Source organism: Panthera pardus, unplaced genomic scaffold (assembly GCF_024362965.1).
Source record: "Panthera pardus isolate Hobbes unplaced genomic scaffold, ASM2436296v1 HiC_scaffold_2, whole genome shotgun sequence".
NCBI classification, from domain to species: domain Eukaryota; kingdom Metazoa; phylum Chordata; class Mammalia; order Carnivora; family Felidae; genus Panthera; species Panthera pardus.
Genome location: NW_026526765.1, coordinates 73767918 through 73783728, shown reverse-complemented (window position 1 = coordinate 73783728; position 15811 = coordinate 73767918). Strand labels below are relative to the sequence as shown.

Sequence of the window (15811 nt, the reverse complement as noted above, 5' to 3'; positions counted from 1 at the left end):
CTCCTCCATTATTATTTTGTTTGTGATTTTAATGTGAGTACTACCTTAAAAAATTATGGAAAAGTATAAATATACAAAAGGAAAAGTAAAATAATAAACCTCTATTGATCCAATATCCAGTTTCAATGTAGTCAATATGTTTCTCTAAGTCTATACCTATTCTCCATCCACACCCCATCTTAGTTATTTTTTTCAGTTAAATCCTAGATATCACTTTATTTCATCCATAGATCCTCCAATATGTATCAAAAGATACTTTAAAAATCCTAATTCCAGTTTTTATATCTTTTCTGAAGTAATTAAGTATAATTCTTTAATGTTATAAAAACACAATATTCACATTTATTTCAATATTTCATAGTATTTTAAATTTACGGTTTGTTTGAATCAGGAAACAAAATACATATGATATGTTTCATTGATATAGTTTAAATTATTTTTGACTTATAAGCTTCCCCTCCTTCTTTTCCCTTATAAATTATTTGATACAGAAACCAAGGAAATTGATCCTCTATAACTTGGGACATTCTGGATTTGCTCATTGCCTCCCTTTGTATCAGTTAAGGTGGTCTGCATACTTTTTTTATTTCCTGTAATAAAAAAAGTAGTTACATTTAGAAGGCTGATCAAATTTGTTCTATTTTTTTAATAATACTTCACAGCAGGAGTTGTAAGCTTCCTGTTGTATCACATCAAGTGATATTATGTCTAGTTTTCATTCTTATTCTTATTGAGATTGATCTAACCAACTAGCTTTTTCTTGTTTTTTTTTTTTTTTTTTTAGTATCAACACAAACTCAGAATGATCCCAATGCCAATATTTTTACGAAAATTAAGCTTATGAAAAACATTTAAAATGTCTTGCACTATTGTTTTACCTTCTACATGATTTTAATTAAAAGTTTGCTTCATTTATTATTTCATATCTCTTTTTCCGTTTATTTATTTTTATTATGGTAAAATATACATAATATGAGGTTACCATTTTAGCCACTTTAAAGTGTATAGAAAAATATGGAATGCTTCATGAATTTACATGTTAGTATTTCACAGGGTCCATGCTAATCTTCTCTTTGCCATTATGAGTTTAGTATATGCATGCTACTGAGCAACAACTTGAATTTGTTTTTATCTTTAGGATATATCTGAATATCTGACTTGGTCTATATTCCAAATTACTGTAGCTTAAAGTCCTACTAATGAATAGATCCAATGGCCTTTAAACATTTTTCATTGCAAATATATTTCACTGTTTTGTCATTTGTTATTTATTGATTATAATGTTTATTTGTCATATTTTTTTGGACATTTGGACATTTGGACATTTGGACATATTTGTCATTGCAAATATATTTCACTGTTTTGTCATTTGTTATTTATTGATTATAATGTTTATTTGTCATAACTTTTTGGACAAGTAACAAACTAAAATTATTAATTTTATCCTTTATTGATTATGTTTTGTGAATCATAGTTAACACTATTTTCTCTACTTTCAAGTTTGTAGGTGAATTTAAATATATTTCTTTTAATACTATGTGGAGATAATTTTGCTTTTTCTTCATATGGCTATGCCACTATTCCAACACTACTAATTATAAAGAATATTTTTCTCATTGATTTCTAATGCTATGTTTGTGATATACTAAATTTTTATTTGCAGATTTATCTATTTCCAGATTTTCTATCTTAGTCCATTCATTTTCTAATGCCTTATTCTCTTATACATACAGGACATAAAATACATCTCATCTAGAGTGAACTAGAATATCCTTCTCATGGTTTCTGTGCTTTCTCTATTTTTGTTTGTCCTTTCAGATGAACCTTATAATTTTCTATCTCAAGGGGAAAAAAAGATCTGTTTTTTTATGGCAATAATATTAAATTTATAAATCAAATATTTTTGTTAATATTCACATGTATGGTTGGTTTGTAGATTTCATTTTTGGAGCAATTTTTATCAGGTTTTATAATCAATATAACATTTACCTTAAAAAAGAATTTAAAGGGTTTTTTGTTCCTTTGTTTATGTTTTCAAATAGTTTAGTACTTGGATTATCTTTACAGTCACTTAAAGCAATTGCCTTCTGAAAGCATTTGGAGCTTAAATCAAATACTTTTACCATAATATGTATTGGTTTTGGCTGCTTGTGAAAACTTTTCTCTGAGAAATAATATTCTCTTTCAATATGAAGATGTAATTCTTAATTTATTTCAGAAAAGTTATATGATATTATGGTTTTTAATATGTATTCTTTGTTCTTTTGTTTTCACTTGGAGTGTGTGTGTGTGTGTGTGTGTGTGTGTGTGTACTTTCTCCACTTTTTCTACTACTTCCTCCTCATTTTATGCCTCTATTAATTTTTGCTTGATTTTAAAATTTACTATTCTACTTTTCATTGTCTATTCCTTTTACTGTATCATGTATGATACCTGTTCATTTCCATTGTCTACTTAGCTTTGCTTTTATTTATGAAATTATTTTAAATTTATTTCTAAATCATTCTAGAACTCAGTGAGGTCTTATTTTCAACCTCTCTTGTTTTTGTAATTTTATTTTTCTCTTTTTTTTCTAGTTCTTATGATTTTTTTCATATTTTAATTATATTTGGTTTATTTTGAAATACTAAGCTTCACTGTTTAAAATCTTTTTTAGGAGAGCATGTTCTTTTGGTATATCTTCAGTATCTTAAAGATCTTTATTTGGCTCATATTTTTTTGACCTAGAATGAGTTGATATGGAATTAACTACAATTCTATTGTGTTATGAATATTTATATGAAATAAATTTTCTTGAATTTTAAAAAATATCTTTCCAGATAGGGGGATATTCTAAGGTAGCTTTCATAGCTTCATGGCTTCAGGCTTTACCGTGAAGCATCACAAAGTTAGTTCAGGTACTTTGAGAACTCTCTCCTCTCTTCCTTTTTTTTTTTTTTTTTACCATCATCAGAATATTTCCTTTCTCTCTTTCTTTTCCACACTGAGTGCCCCAACTCTTTTTCTTTTTGTCCCATAGTATCTTTCTCCTGCTTAACGTGTGTTTTATTCCCATCAGTTTCTCTTTTGCATAGATTTTGTCCTTGAAGGAAACTTCTTCAGTTGGTTGGTTTCAAGCATTCATGACACCTCTATATCCTCAGCATAGTCTAACATTCCTGAAGTCTCCTAAACTCATCCTTACAGTGGAAACAGAAAGTCTCCTCTCCTGATGATTTTCTCAGATACCTTCACCTGACTTCTCTTCCAGAGTCTTCTCTTGCTTTCTGAATGAATTGTTGTTGGTAGTTTACTAGCATCAGGGCTATTATATATCTTTGTCTTTCTCCTTCCTCTCACACAGTTAATTATATACATGTTGTAGTTAGGCACAGCTCAGTGGAATTTTGTGGTTTGTGAGGATACCACTTCACTTCTTGGGGTTAAAATGCTTTCAGTGTTCTATTAATTTACATATTTAGTACTCTACTGCATTTATTGTTATGTCTGTTTTGTTAAGAGGTTCAAGAAGACTTAAATACTTTGCTATTCCAGTAACAGCATATTTATTTTAAATGATCTTTACTTGTAAGAGCAACTTAGGTTCATAGCAATATTAAGCAGAAGATATGGATTGACTTTTGTATATTAAACTTGTATCCTGTAACTTTGCTATAATAACTTAATTAGTTTCAGGAATTTTTGTTGATTCTTTCAGATTTTCTACACAGATAACCACAACATCTGTAAACGAAGTTTATTTCTTCTGTCCTAATCTATATGCCTTTTATTTTCTTTTTTTGTCATATTGCACTAGATAGAACTTCTCAAATCACAGTGCAGGTAAGTTGAATTCAAAAAGGAGGTAGTGGTATCGCTGTGTGGTAAAAACAAAATTATAGTTCATTGCTGCTGTGGTGGCTTGGGTTTCAGGAGCAAAGATTTAAAGGGAAAGGCATGGCAGAGAATGGGCCACGAGAAAGTATATAAAATTATTCGTGTCTTTGGTTTAGTGTTTAGCTATGCACTCAAGGAGTAAAACTCCAGGATGTGTAGCAGAGAATAACCACAAGGAATCAGGAGAGATTTGAGTAGGTACCTAGATCAATAAAACTATCTGTGGCCAGACTCAGTTAGAAATACCATGGTGAGCGGCCAGGACTTTGAGTTAAGAAACCAGAAAGGCCCTGGTCTAGATATATGGACCACGTCCTAGAATTAAGATACATGCTCTAAGAGTAAAAGATATGCTTAGGGGAATTAGAAGTCAAGATAATCCACATCTTTACAGTGTATCACCTTCAATATATGAGATATAAAATTACTAATCATATGAATAACCAGCAACAAGTAATAAACAGTAAAGAAATACAATAGTCTATTGTAAGAGCAGGCCCAGAGATGATACATATATTGTAATTAGTAAGGACTTTAACATACTCTTGATACCTATGTTATAGAAAAGACAGAAAAGAAAAATAATGTGAATAAAGGGATGGAAAATATTGGTAAAATGTTTATGTATTTATATAAAGAAAAATCACTGGATCTCATGGAGGTGATTAAAAGCAGACCAACACAGGATAGGCTATATATTGAACTCAGAAATACATTATTAGAAAGGATATGTAAACTGAAATAAAGAAAAACAAAGAAGGCAAACATAACAAAATAAAACAAAGCATAAAGTACATGTGGAAATTTGTCAAAAAAAAAGTCCCAGCGGGAGAAGACAGAGAGTTGAGATATATTCTATACTTGAAAAAATAATGGCTGATAATTTCCCATAGCATTTGGAAGACATTGCCACTGAATTGAAGTGGGATAAATACAGGGAGAAACATACCTAGGTGTATTATAATCAAATTGTTAAAAACTAAAGACCAAATGGTAATATTCCAAACAGCTACAAGGAGAAAACACTGTATGACATTTAATAGGAAAAATATATAACTCATAGCTAAGATGTTAATAAAAAGTAGAAGTCAGGAAAAAAAATAGAAATATACCTAAACTAAGTCTCATTAATACAGGAGATTGGCAAATATAGTTTTCTGGATAGCTACCCTCTTGTCCCTCATCCCTTATGGAGCAGGTCAAGGAAAGTTCAGGAAATGTATGGGAGAACAAAAAATATCTGTACTGTGGGAAATAAGAATATTGGCATATATCCTTAGGGACATAGTCAACATTAGGCTTTGGTGACATATCTCAGTGGTGTTTTCAAGTAAGAAGTTGGATATGCAAATTTAGATTACAGAGGAAATTCCTAGAATTCACACACAATATGTGATATCTTCTAAGAATAACATAACAAAAGAAGTATCTCAGATCAAATACTCAAAAACTTCAAGGTTAAAATTAAGGAAAGTTTTAAAATTTACAAAAATATTTTTGACCTGATATACATGAAATTTGACATTCTAATTTATAATAGATATTCTAGAATCGAGGAATATTCCTTGATTAAAGTATAGCATCAGAAACTACATACATTGATGCTGTCATATTACCCAAAAGTATTACTCCCATTCTTCCCATGATTAATTTTACTGAACTGTATAAATTTGAAAAAGCAAATCTAATTAAGCTCTTATAAAAAAGTCATGTATATCATGTATAATTTTATTGGTAATATTGTTTTCTAAATCACCCACTATTCTATTTCATCAACTCTCTTAGGATAAATTTCCTTCAGGATCAATGCACAATTTCTGTGTTTCCCTTTATAATTTGTTGGCTTAACTCTTACAAATTCTGGATGAAGTGATTGATCATGTTTTCTCATTATTTTTAGAGGTAAATATGTTGCCTATTTCTTGCAAGCAGGCTGAACTTCTCAGCATATATTCTATGCATTAAATTCAGAGTTAATTTGAATCGTAGTTTTAACTGCCTCATATGGGTCAATTTGTGTCCTCCAAAAACATATGTTCAAGCTCTAAACAGCAGTACCTCAGAATGTGACCTTATCTGGATAAAGGGTTGTTGCATGTGTAATTAGTTAAGATGAAGTCATACTAAAGTAGAGTGGGCCCATAATCCAATATGACTAGTGCTTTTTTGCACAGAGGGAAGACAAAGCGTAGATGCAGATACATAGGGAGTGTGCCATGTACAACGGAGGCAGAGATTGGCATGATGCAGCTATAAGCTGAGGAATGCCAAAAATTGATAGCTTCCACCAGGAACTAGGAAGAAGCACAGAGGGATTTTATACTTAGAGGGAGCATGCTCCTGTTGATATCTTGACTTCAAAACTATGAAAGCATAAATTTCTGTTGTTTTAAGCTACCCACTTTGTGGTACTTTGTTATCGTAGCCCTACGAAATTAATATGTTGCCTTTATACTCAATCCCTTCACTTATTTTTATTTTGTTTTTCATTGTACTTATACATAGGGTTTTTATTTTTTTATTTTTTTAAAGTTTATTTTGAGAGAGAGAGAGAGAAAAAAAAGGAGAGAGAGAGAGGCACAGAGAAAGAGGCAGAGAGAAAGAGAGAATCCCAAGCAGGCTCCCCCAGTCAGTGTGCAGAGCATGATGTGGGACTCAAACTCAGGAAACTGTGAGATCATGACCTGAGTCAAAATCAAAAGCTCCACGCTTAACCGACTGAACCACCCAGCCACCCAAATTTTTAAAAATTTGAGTATAGTTGACACAATGTTACATTAGTTTCAGGTGTACAACTTAGTGATTTGACAAGTTTATATCTTATGTTCGTCCCAAGTATACCTACCATCTGTCCCATTATATAACTATTACAATGTCATTGACTGTATTCCTTATGCGGTGCCTTTTATTCCCCTGACATACTAATTCTAGAACTGGAAGCCTGTATCTCCCTCTTCCCTGCATCCATTTTTATATAACATGTATTTTTTTAACCCTTGGGGCTAATCCAATTTACTACTTATAGGAAACAAGCACCTGCTCAACCTTGTTTATTACCTCCACGCCAGTCTGCTCTTTCAGTGTTAAAGGGGGATGGGCAGATTGCGATTCCCAGGAATCCCGAAATGTAGGTGGGTCGCCTTAGGGAAAACCTCTACCAGCTCAAAAATTCATCTTACATTAGCAGTGAGGATTTGGGCATCACCCCGAATCATAAGTTTCTTTACTCATAAGTTTAAGGCCTACAATACGTATTTTAATATGACTCCTTGAATCATTTTTTTATTTTTTTAATGTTTATTTATGTTTGAAAGAGAGAGACAGAGTGTGAGAGGGGGAGGGACAGAGAGAGAGGGAGACACAGAATCCAAAGTAGGCTCCAGGCTCCAAGCTGTCAGCACAGAGCCCAATGCAGGGCACGAACTCACGAACAGTGAGATCATGACCTGAGCGAAGTCGGACACTTAACCAACTGAGCCACTCAAGCGCCCCGACTCTTTTTTTTTTTTTTTAATGAAATGAGGCAGAATTCCTTTCTATCCATTCAGCATCCATCCTGTAATATAAAAATTTAAGATGTGATCCAAGCCTCCAAATAGCTTACTATCTTATGGATGTCTTAAGATTGCATGCCTCTGAAAGTTAATGAAATACACAAAATAATAGACACCCACATTGTAATTTTCATACAACAAACAATACCTCTATAAGAATTTAGAGTTGGGATTAATCAGTAGAGGGCAAAGTAAATAATAAACATGCAAAGTGTTGATAAATCAGGACCTAAGCTGAAGTTTAAGGAGGGGGTAGAAAGGGCTTCAGCTGGTGAAGAAAGAGGATGGTATTTCAGGAAGGAAGCAAGTTGAGCAATGCTTGGATGATAGTTCAATGCATGGTGCAAATAAATGATGATACCAACTCTAGAGAAAGTTCTGTGGTTGGGGTTAGTGGAAAATAGGCTTGTCTAAGTGGGAGGCAGAAAAATTGCAGGGAATCTGGAGAAGAAAAAAAAAAACAGGAGCTGTTAAATCTGTTTAGGAAGGAATTGGGAGTTGTTGTAGAGCTTTTGAACACTAACATAATGAAAGGACCTAAGGGAGATTAATCCAGAGATAGTGTGGAAGATAAATTAGAGTCAGAGAAAGAAAAAAGAGTCACAGAAAAGAGTCAAGAGAAAAGAGCCTGAGAGCTCTTTTAGAAAACTAATGAAAGAATCCAGACCTGTGGTGTCAGAGGCCTAAATAAATGCTACTGACTAAGAGCATCAGCTAAGTTTTCCGAGTTTTTCTTCAGACTCTGATTTCTCTATAACTATTTAATTTCTCTTTTTCATCTTGATTGGATTTGAGCCATTGGCATTTATCTTAGGGATCTTTTCACTGATAATGAAATATTTTTGTTTAACCTTGAAAGACTTTGAATAAACTTTAATTTTTAAAAGCACTTAACATGTATGAGTGTGTTTATAATGCTCACTATTAAGCTCAATATTGACAATGCCAAGTCTGAAATTTTCAACTATGTTATCTTTAATTTCCAAGCTGTGTTAATTTTGCTGCCTGTAGAACCTTCATTTCCATCTCATTATTGTCTCTTTTCTTGAGACTACTCTAGCTAGCACATGTGTCTGAAATAGGTAGATGCTTTTTCTTTGAATTTTACCTTCCTTGTCCTTTTAGAAAATGGAACCTCTTTATTTACATATTTCAAGGGTACTTTTTATGTCGTAATTGATTTTGAGGACTGTGGCCTGATACTTCTATTTAAATAGAAATTTATGTAAGTAATTTGAGACATCCTTCAAATTGCAGTATCATCAGTATTATATGACCTGTTTTTGAGTACCAACACTAAAAAATCCATTATATACATTTAAAAATTTTTTTGTGGGTATTTTCATTTTTTGAATGTCAAACATACTTTTTTCCATAAAACATATATTTCTAATGGACAATCCTTTGAGCTCTTTATGCAGATTTAGCCCCAGGAAAAGAAACAAGGAGAGTTGAAATGAATGACATTGAATATCCCACATATGTTCATTTGAGAGTCACTAATGTTCACAGAATGAAAAACAAATTGATAAGTATTCAGGAAAATAGATGACTGGAGATTATTCAAAACATATTCTACGACTAAAAACATTTCAGAACTATTGTGTTTTAGAATATGAAATTCTGATAATTCTTTGAATCAGAGTCAACTGAGCATCATTCCTTTTAAAATCTCCACCTGCTGCTGCAAAACCAGCCTAAATAGTTATGTGGCAACCTGTATTGCATTTTGAAACTTAAATTCTTAGAATAGTAATTTTGCACTGGGGTACCTGTGTGGCTCAGTCACTTAAGCTTCTGACTCTTAAGTTTGGCTCAGGTCACAATCTTGCAGCTTGTGGGTTTGAGTTCCACATTGGACTGTATGCTGATGGTGCAGAGCCTGCTTGGATTCTCTCTCTTCCCTCTCTCTCTTCTCCTCCCCCACTTGCACTGTCTCTCTCGAAATAAATAAATCAACATTAAAAAAAATATTAGTAATTTTGCACTAGGAATGTATTATCCTTGTTAGAATTACTGTAAGTGATTTAATGGTACCATATTTTCAAAATAAATGCTATTAACTAAATTTTAGCTGTATCAATTTTTTCAACTAAATGTATCAATTATTTAAATACAAATTATAATTAATATAACTTAATATAAGTTAATATGCATTCTGTATTTTTTAAATTATATATAATTTTTCTTTTTTTCTAATAAGAAATAAAATACATTTCATTCTTTGCAGGAGTCTTATATTATTTTTTCAGCCAAAAGTATATGTAAAAAGTTTTTTTAATCACAAAACTCCTATGATAAATATCTATTGTTTTTATACTTACAGACCTCATCTACTTTACAGTATAAATCGTATGATGTTATAATTTGACAATATGACTGTTTCCTTTAGCAAAGTATAAACTCTTAAAAGTAAAGTTTTACTAAGTGCTTAATAAATTCATTGATAAGTGAATGCATGAATTTTTTATGTTACTAATTTTTTTGGTTTGTTACTTTGGAGTTTGTTTAACATAGGGACATAAATCTTTAGGTACCTAATTTAAATGAATATATAGCTATCTCTGGACTTAAAAAAATGAAATCCAGTTTAAAATTCTTCCACATTTAAGTAAATGGATGGTTTTGTATAATTATTGTTAAATATGTTTTCCTAGGTAATCCATTATGGAGTGCATTACAAAATTCTTGTGAAGAGCTGTGATTGATTTATAATGACCTTATTCATTCAGATCTTGATTAGCAATTTCTACATTTATTTCTTTAAAGAAAATACAACAGTTTCAATTTAATTTATGATTCCAAGTTGGTGTGGAAGAGATTTTTTGTGGTTACCATTAGGCTCATATATAACATCTTATTCAAATAGCAGTCTGTATTAAGTTGATGGTCACTTAAGTTTGTATCCATTCTAAAAGCACTAATTTATCACCCCTCCCTTCTTTATGTATATGATACTATACTTTACATCCTTTTGTGAATGCCTTGACTTTTATACATATAGTTGATTTTACTGCTTTTGTGCCTTAACCTCTATACTGGTTTTATAAATGATTAATCTAGTGTTTTTATTATCTTTATATTTACCTATAAATATTTTCCTTTCATAATTTTCTTTCTCCTGACTATGCTCTTTCCTTTCCCCTCAAAGTATTCCCTTTAACATTTCTTGTAAGTCTGGTTTTGTGGTGATGAACTCCTACAACTTGTGTTTGTCTGGAAAACTATCTCTCCTTCTAAGGTGAATAATAGTCTTGTTGGGTAGAGTATTTCTAACTGTAGCTTTTTCCCTTTCAGCGCTTTGAATATATCATGTCTCTACATTCTGGCCTGAAAAGTTTCTGCTGAAAAATTAGCTGTAGCCTTATGGAGTTTCCCTTGTATGTAACTGTCTTCTTTTTTCTTGTTGCTTTTTAAAATTCTCTCTTTATGTCTATTTTTTTGTCATTTTAATCATTATGTATCTTGGTGTGGACCTCTTTGGGTTTATTTGGGCGGCAAGGGGCGGTGGGGGGTGGCTCTTAATGTCTCCTGGATCTGGATGTCTGTTTTTTCCCCTAGATTAGGGAAGTTTTTAGCTATTCTTCAAATAAGATTTCTGCCTTCTTTTCTCTTTCTTCATTTTTTGGAATCCCTATAATATGAATGTTATTACACTTGATGGTGTTGCTGAGCTCCCTTAACCTATTCTCATTTTTTGTTATTCTTTTTTCTTTTTGCTGGTCAGCTTGGTCATTCTGTCTTCCAGTTTGCTAATCTTTCTACTTCCTCAAATCTACCATTGATTCCCTCTAGTATATTTTTAATTTCAGTTATTGAGTTCTTCATATCTGATTTGTTCTTTTTTTTAGTATTTATTTATTTTTGAGACAGAGCACAAGCAGGAGAGGGGCAGAGAGAGAGGAAGACATAGGATCATAAGCAGGATCCAGACTATGAGCTGTCAGCACAGAGCCTGATGCAGGGCTCAAACCTATGAGCTCAGGTCATGAAATCATGACTCAAGCTGAAGTTGGACGCCCAACTGACTGACTCCCAGATGCCCCTGATTTGTTCTTTTTTATGTTCTCTATCTCTTTGTTGAACGTCTAACTGGAATCCTCCTTTCTTTTATCAAGTTCATTAAGTATTTTTATGATGATTACTTTGAATCCTCTATCAGGCATACTGTTTATCTCCATTTCATTTAGCTCTTTTGCTGTGTTTTTGTTCTGATCATTCATTTGGGACATATTCGGCTAGCTTCTTATTTTGTCTAACTCTGTGTTTGTTTTCTATGTATTAGAAAAGTAATTTACATCTCCTAATTTGAAGGTAGTGACCTTATGAAAAAAAGAGGTCCTGTAGTGTCTTGTAGCACACTGTCTCCTTTACACCAGAACCTGGCACTACAGGGCTATCTCCTATTTGGTTGCATACACCTACTATTTTAACTTAGTCTAATTTACCTTCAGTTTAGTCATCTACCATGACACACTTTGCCTGTTATGGCAAGGGTTTGGTCCCTGTATTGGCAAGGGGCCAGTTTGGGACAGCTCTGTTCTTCTAATTAGGTGGTCTCAGCAGCCAGACCAGATGCTTGCCCTCGGCCCATTTTCTGGGGCTGCAGTTCCACTGATGTGCCGGCTGCTCTCTGCATTGTTCCTGAGAAGCTTTCATTGGTGGGTGGGGCCTCCAGAGAAACCAGATATCTTGGTTGTTCTTGGAGATGTCTTTTAAAGATCCCTACCCTTCCAGCATGAATCTTCATGTTTACCCCAGGTGACTTTCATACTGCTGCTTCTATACTATATCTCTGTGGGGTTGTTTTTTATGTGGTCTCACATAACAAACAGGGGGCACTCAGTTTCCTGTCAACCTCTGGCTCTCCTAGAACTGACCCTACTGATTTTTAAAGTACACAAGGGTAAGCAAAACCCTTGAAGAACTCACAAAGTTAAGCCCACTGGTTTTCAAAGCCGTATGTTATAGGGATTTGCCTTCTTGGTGTAGGTTTCCTATGCCTGGGGTCCCTGGGGTGTCTGGTGTGCCTGGTGTGGGGTCTGCTTCTCTCCCTTCTCTGTGCTTGTGGTGTCCCTCCCCTGTGGTTAGTCTCAATAGGAGTTTGATTTCTGACTGCTTTCTCTGCCCCTCCTACCCTTTTTTGATGTGGCCTCCTCTCTTTGATCAAGTATGGAAAATCTGTTCTGACATTCTTTGGGTCATTTTCTGGGTGCACTGATGTGGCTGTTATCTAGATGTGTCTGTGGGAAGAGATGAGCTTAGAATCCTCCTACTCTGCCATCTTCCCAGCAACCTCTTGGGGGAGATTTTTTGAATGTTGATATGTTCTTATGATAACTTGATGACATTTTGGATAAATATATCTTGTGTCAATATACAGTGCATAAATAATGAGGAATATATAGGGAGGAAAAGACTTTCATATCGTTTCTTGCCATAGTACTCTGAATAATGTCTCTTTGGCAAATTCATACTTCAGCATTTATGTACAATACCAACTTAAGCTAGTCATTCTTTAAATTTTTTTTTTTAACATTTATTCATTTTTGAGACAGAGAGAGACAGAGCATGAGCAGGGGAGGGGCAGAGAGAGAGGGAGACACAGAATCGGAAACAGGCTCCAGGCTCTGAGCGGTCAGCACAGAGCCCGACGCGGGGCTAGAACTCACAGACTGCGAGATCATGACCTGAGCCGAAGTCGGACGCTTAACCGACCAAGCCACCCAGGCGCCCCTTAAACTAGTCATTCTTAATAAGAAGGATGAATTATCATAGCCTAAGGAGCTTTTTGAAAATATGGACTCCACTGGAAAATTCTTATATAGACGAGGAATGGCACTCAGCTGTATGTAAATGGTAATATTATCCAGGTCATTTCTATACATAGCCCTGATATAACTCCTGAATTATAGGCATACAATGCTCATACTTGGGACATATATTTATATTCCAGCTAAGCTGGACATGTATAGATGTTCATATAATATAAATTCTCTTATATGTTTGATACTTTAGGAGTCAGGCCAATAAGCCAAATAATCAATATATCTTAGTGATGGCATAATAGTTTTTTTTTTTTTTTTCAGGCTGGTTGTTTTACTAACATATAAGAGTGATAGTATTAGAAATATATTCTGGAAGAATGTAAATCTTCTAGGCCACTTAACACCAGTGGTCACAAGTTGAATATATATCCCTCTCTATCCCCATGTCTTACTTTCTGCTTTTTCTTGGAGACTCCACAACTACTTTCCCTTCTGCACTCTTGTATTTTTAGCTGCCAGGATTAGTGCTTTATTTCAAGAAATTTCATTCTTCTCAGTAGGTGTTGAATATCCTTCTCTTTAAACTGCATTTGAGATAATTAACTACTATTCTGAAAGGCTGCCTAAACCATAATCCCTTCCAAATAAGTAAGTTCTTACACTAACAGCAATAATGCTTAGTGTAGATTGGACTAGGCTTTCTGACTTGATTCCAAAGCTATCATTTTTAGTTAACCTAGACACAGAAAAGTCCAGCATTCTATACAGGGGTTAATATAAAATCTCTACTTAATAATGACAGGTACAATTAGTCAGTTACTAACCAATGCAATCTCAGGAGTGGCACAGATTCCAAGAGATATAGGCAGATACGAACTAGAAATAATGAAGCAACAGGTTTCAGCATTTGCATTTCCAGTGTTCAAAATGCACAAGCCTCTCATATTGCTATATGCTATCTCCTAATTGAAAACTTCTTTACCTTTTCCACCATGAGATTCCATGTTTATAATCTTATATTCAGAGGAAAATAAATATAATTCTTACATATGTGTTAGATTAAGAAGATAATAGTACAAAAAAATGAAGGAAAGAATAGTACATAAAATAAGTTTCATGAATCAAGGTAGGGAAATTATACTTTTGCTCCAAACCAAAGTTTTAAAAAATTATCAAAAAACTAACACAAGTAGAAGGAGTTACCTCCATTAGAGATTATGCCTTTTGACTGATTAAATTTTAGAGGCTTCTTTAGACTCTAGACTTTAGACCCCAGACCTCCCTTTTCTTAGAACATTTGCTTTGGAAAACTGGTTAATTGTAATTTTTTTCTCTTCCTCTTTGAGTTGTAAATCTTTCAAAAGGTCCTTGTAAGGTTTAACCCAGGAATGTCTTTCTGAAGTATCAGAAACCATCCCTTTGAAATCTAATTATCAAAGATGGGCCCCAGTCTCTCACCTTCTGTGGGGAGATAGGAGCTTCACTCTGTCTTGACCCTGCTGCAATTTATAAAATTACCTTCCACTATGAAAATGGAAGAAAGTTTACTTATCCTATGAGTAAGGCCATTTGGCCAACAGGGTAGCCTATGATTAGTACCATCCCAGTTCTTACAAATTCCCTAATCCTTTTTTTTTCTCTCTCTCTCTTGGTCGAGTTGAGCTCAGTCTGAGGTCGAGTCTCTTTCCCAATTGCAGTAATCTTGAAGAAAGTCCTCACTGCCTGCTTAACCTTATCTGGGACAGTTTTTGCTCCAATACTCTCACTCTTTCCTCTCCTTCTTCCTTAAATAATGCTGTTTATGGTAGAATCCATAAAGAAAAAGATGCCAAGACCACACTAAATTCATGCACTATTGGCAGAGAATAGGAATAACTAAGACTATATGACCAAGAAAGTCCAAATCAAAAAGAAATTTGATTAGGAAGGGAGAAATGGGTCCTTGCTTTTGAGGTGGCAAGTTATCCTTTCTCTAGAGCTGCCCTAAATAACATTCCATTTCTTCATAAACTCACTGAGACAATTTTCTGTGATTTGTTGTAGTAGATTTCAAGGATCATTACTTTTACTGTCTTTATTCCTCCCAAAGGATGGTTACCAGAAAATTCCCAGAATTCTCCCTCCACAAGGCAAATGAAAGTTCTTAAGTTTGGGTAAACTGTTTAGCAAACATTTTCAAGGGATGGAGAATTCTTAAAAGAGGAATCACAGGACACATGGATATTGTAGTGAAATTCACAGGTTAAAAACACAGCTCGCTCAGCCCCCCTCCCTCTTCCAATTTCTGTTATTGGGCAAACACACTTTATTTACCTTATTCTGTTTCCTCTGGGATGGGGAAGTCTTTTATTCTTATAGTGCTTATAACTTTTAAGCTTAAGTGGAAGAAAACTTCTTAGACCCCTCCCCTAGACTAAAAAGAAAAGTGGACCTTATTGATGGATTAAAGAGAACCAATGAAATTTGAGGATATATCACCATAAATAGTATTTTGGTTTCTTGACTTTTTCAAGGTAATATTTCCTCACTAATACAGATTTTTCTTGTTTTCTTACCAACAAGCAAATATCTCCCAAACCAAGCCAAAACACACACACACACACACACACACAC

General features: G+C 33.8%; 2 non-coding genes across 2 annotated transcripts; both read right to left on the bottom strand.

Annotated features, from left to right (window-relative positions):
• Window positions 1–1008: 1008 nt before the first annotated feature.
• Window positions 1009–1110, bottom strand: LOC128778444 (U6 spliceosomal RNA). The gene has a single exon (XR_008424032.1). It is a non-coding gene; the product is annotated as a U6 spliceosomal RNA (small nuclear RNA).
• Window positions 1111–6970: 5860 nt separating this feature from the next.
• Window positions 6971–7120, bottom strand: LOC128778504 (U12 minor spliceosomal RNA). Its single transcript, XR_008424077.1, has one exon. It is a non-coding gene; the product is annotated as a U12 minor spliceosomal RNA (small nuclear RNA).
• Window positions 7121–15811: the final 8691 nt, after the last annotated feature.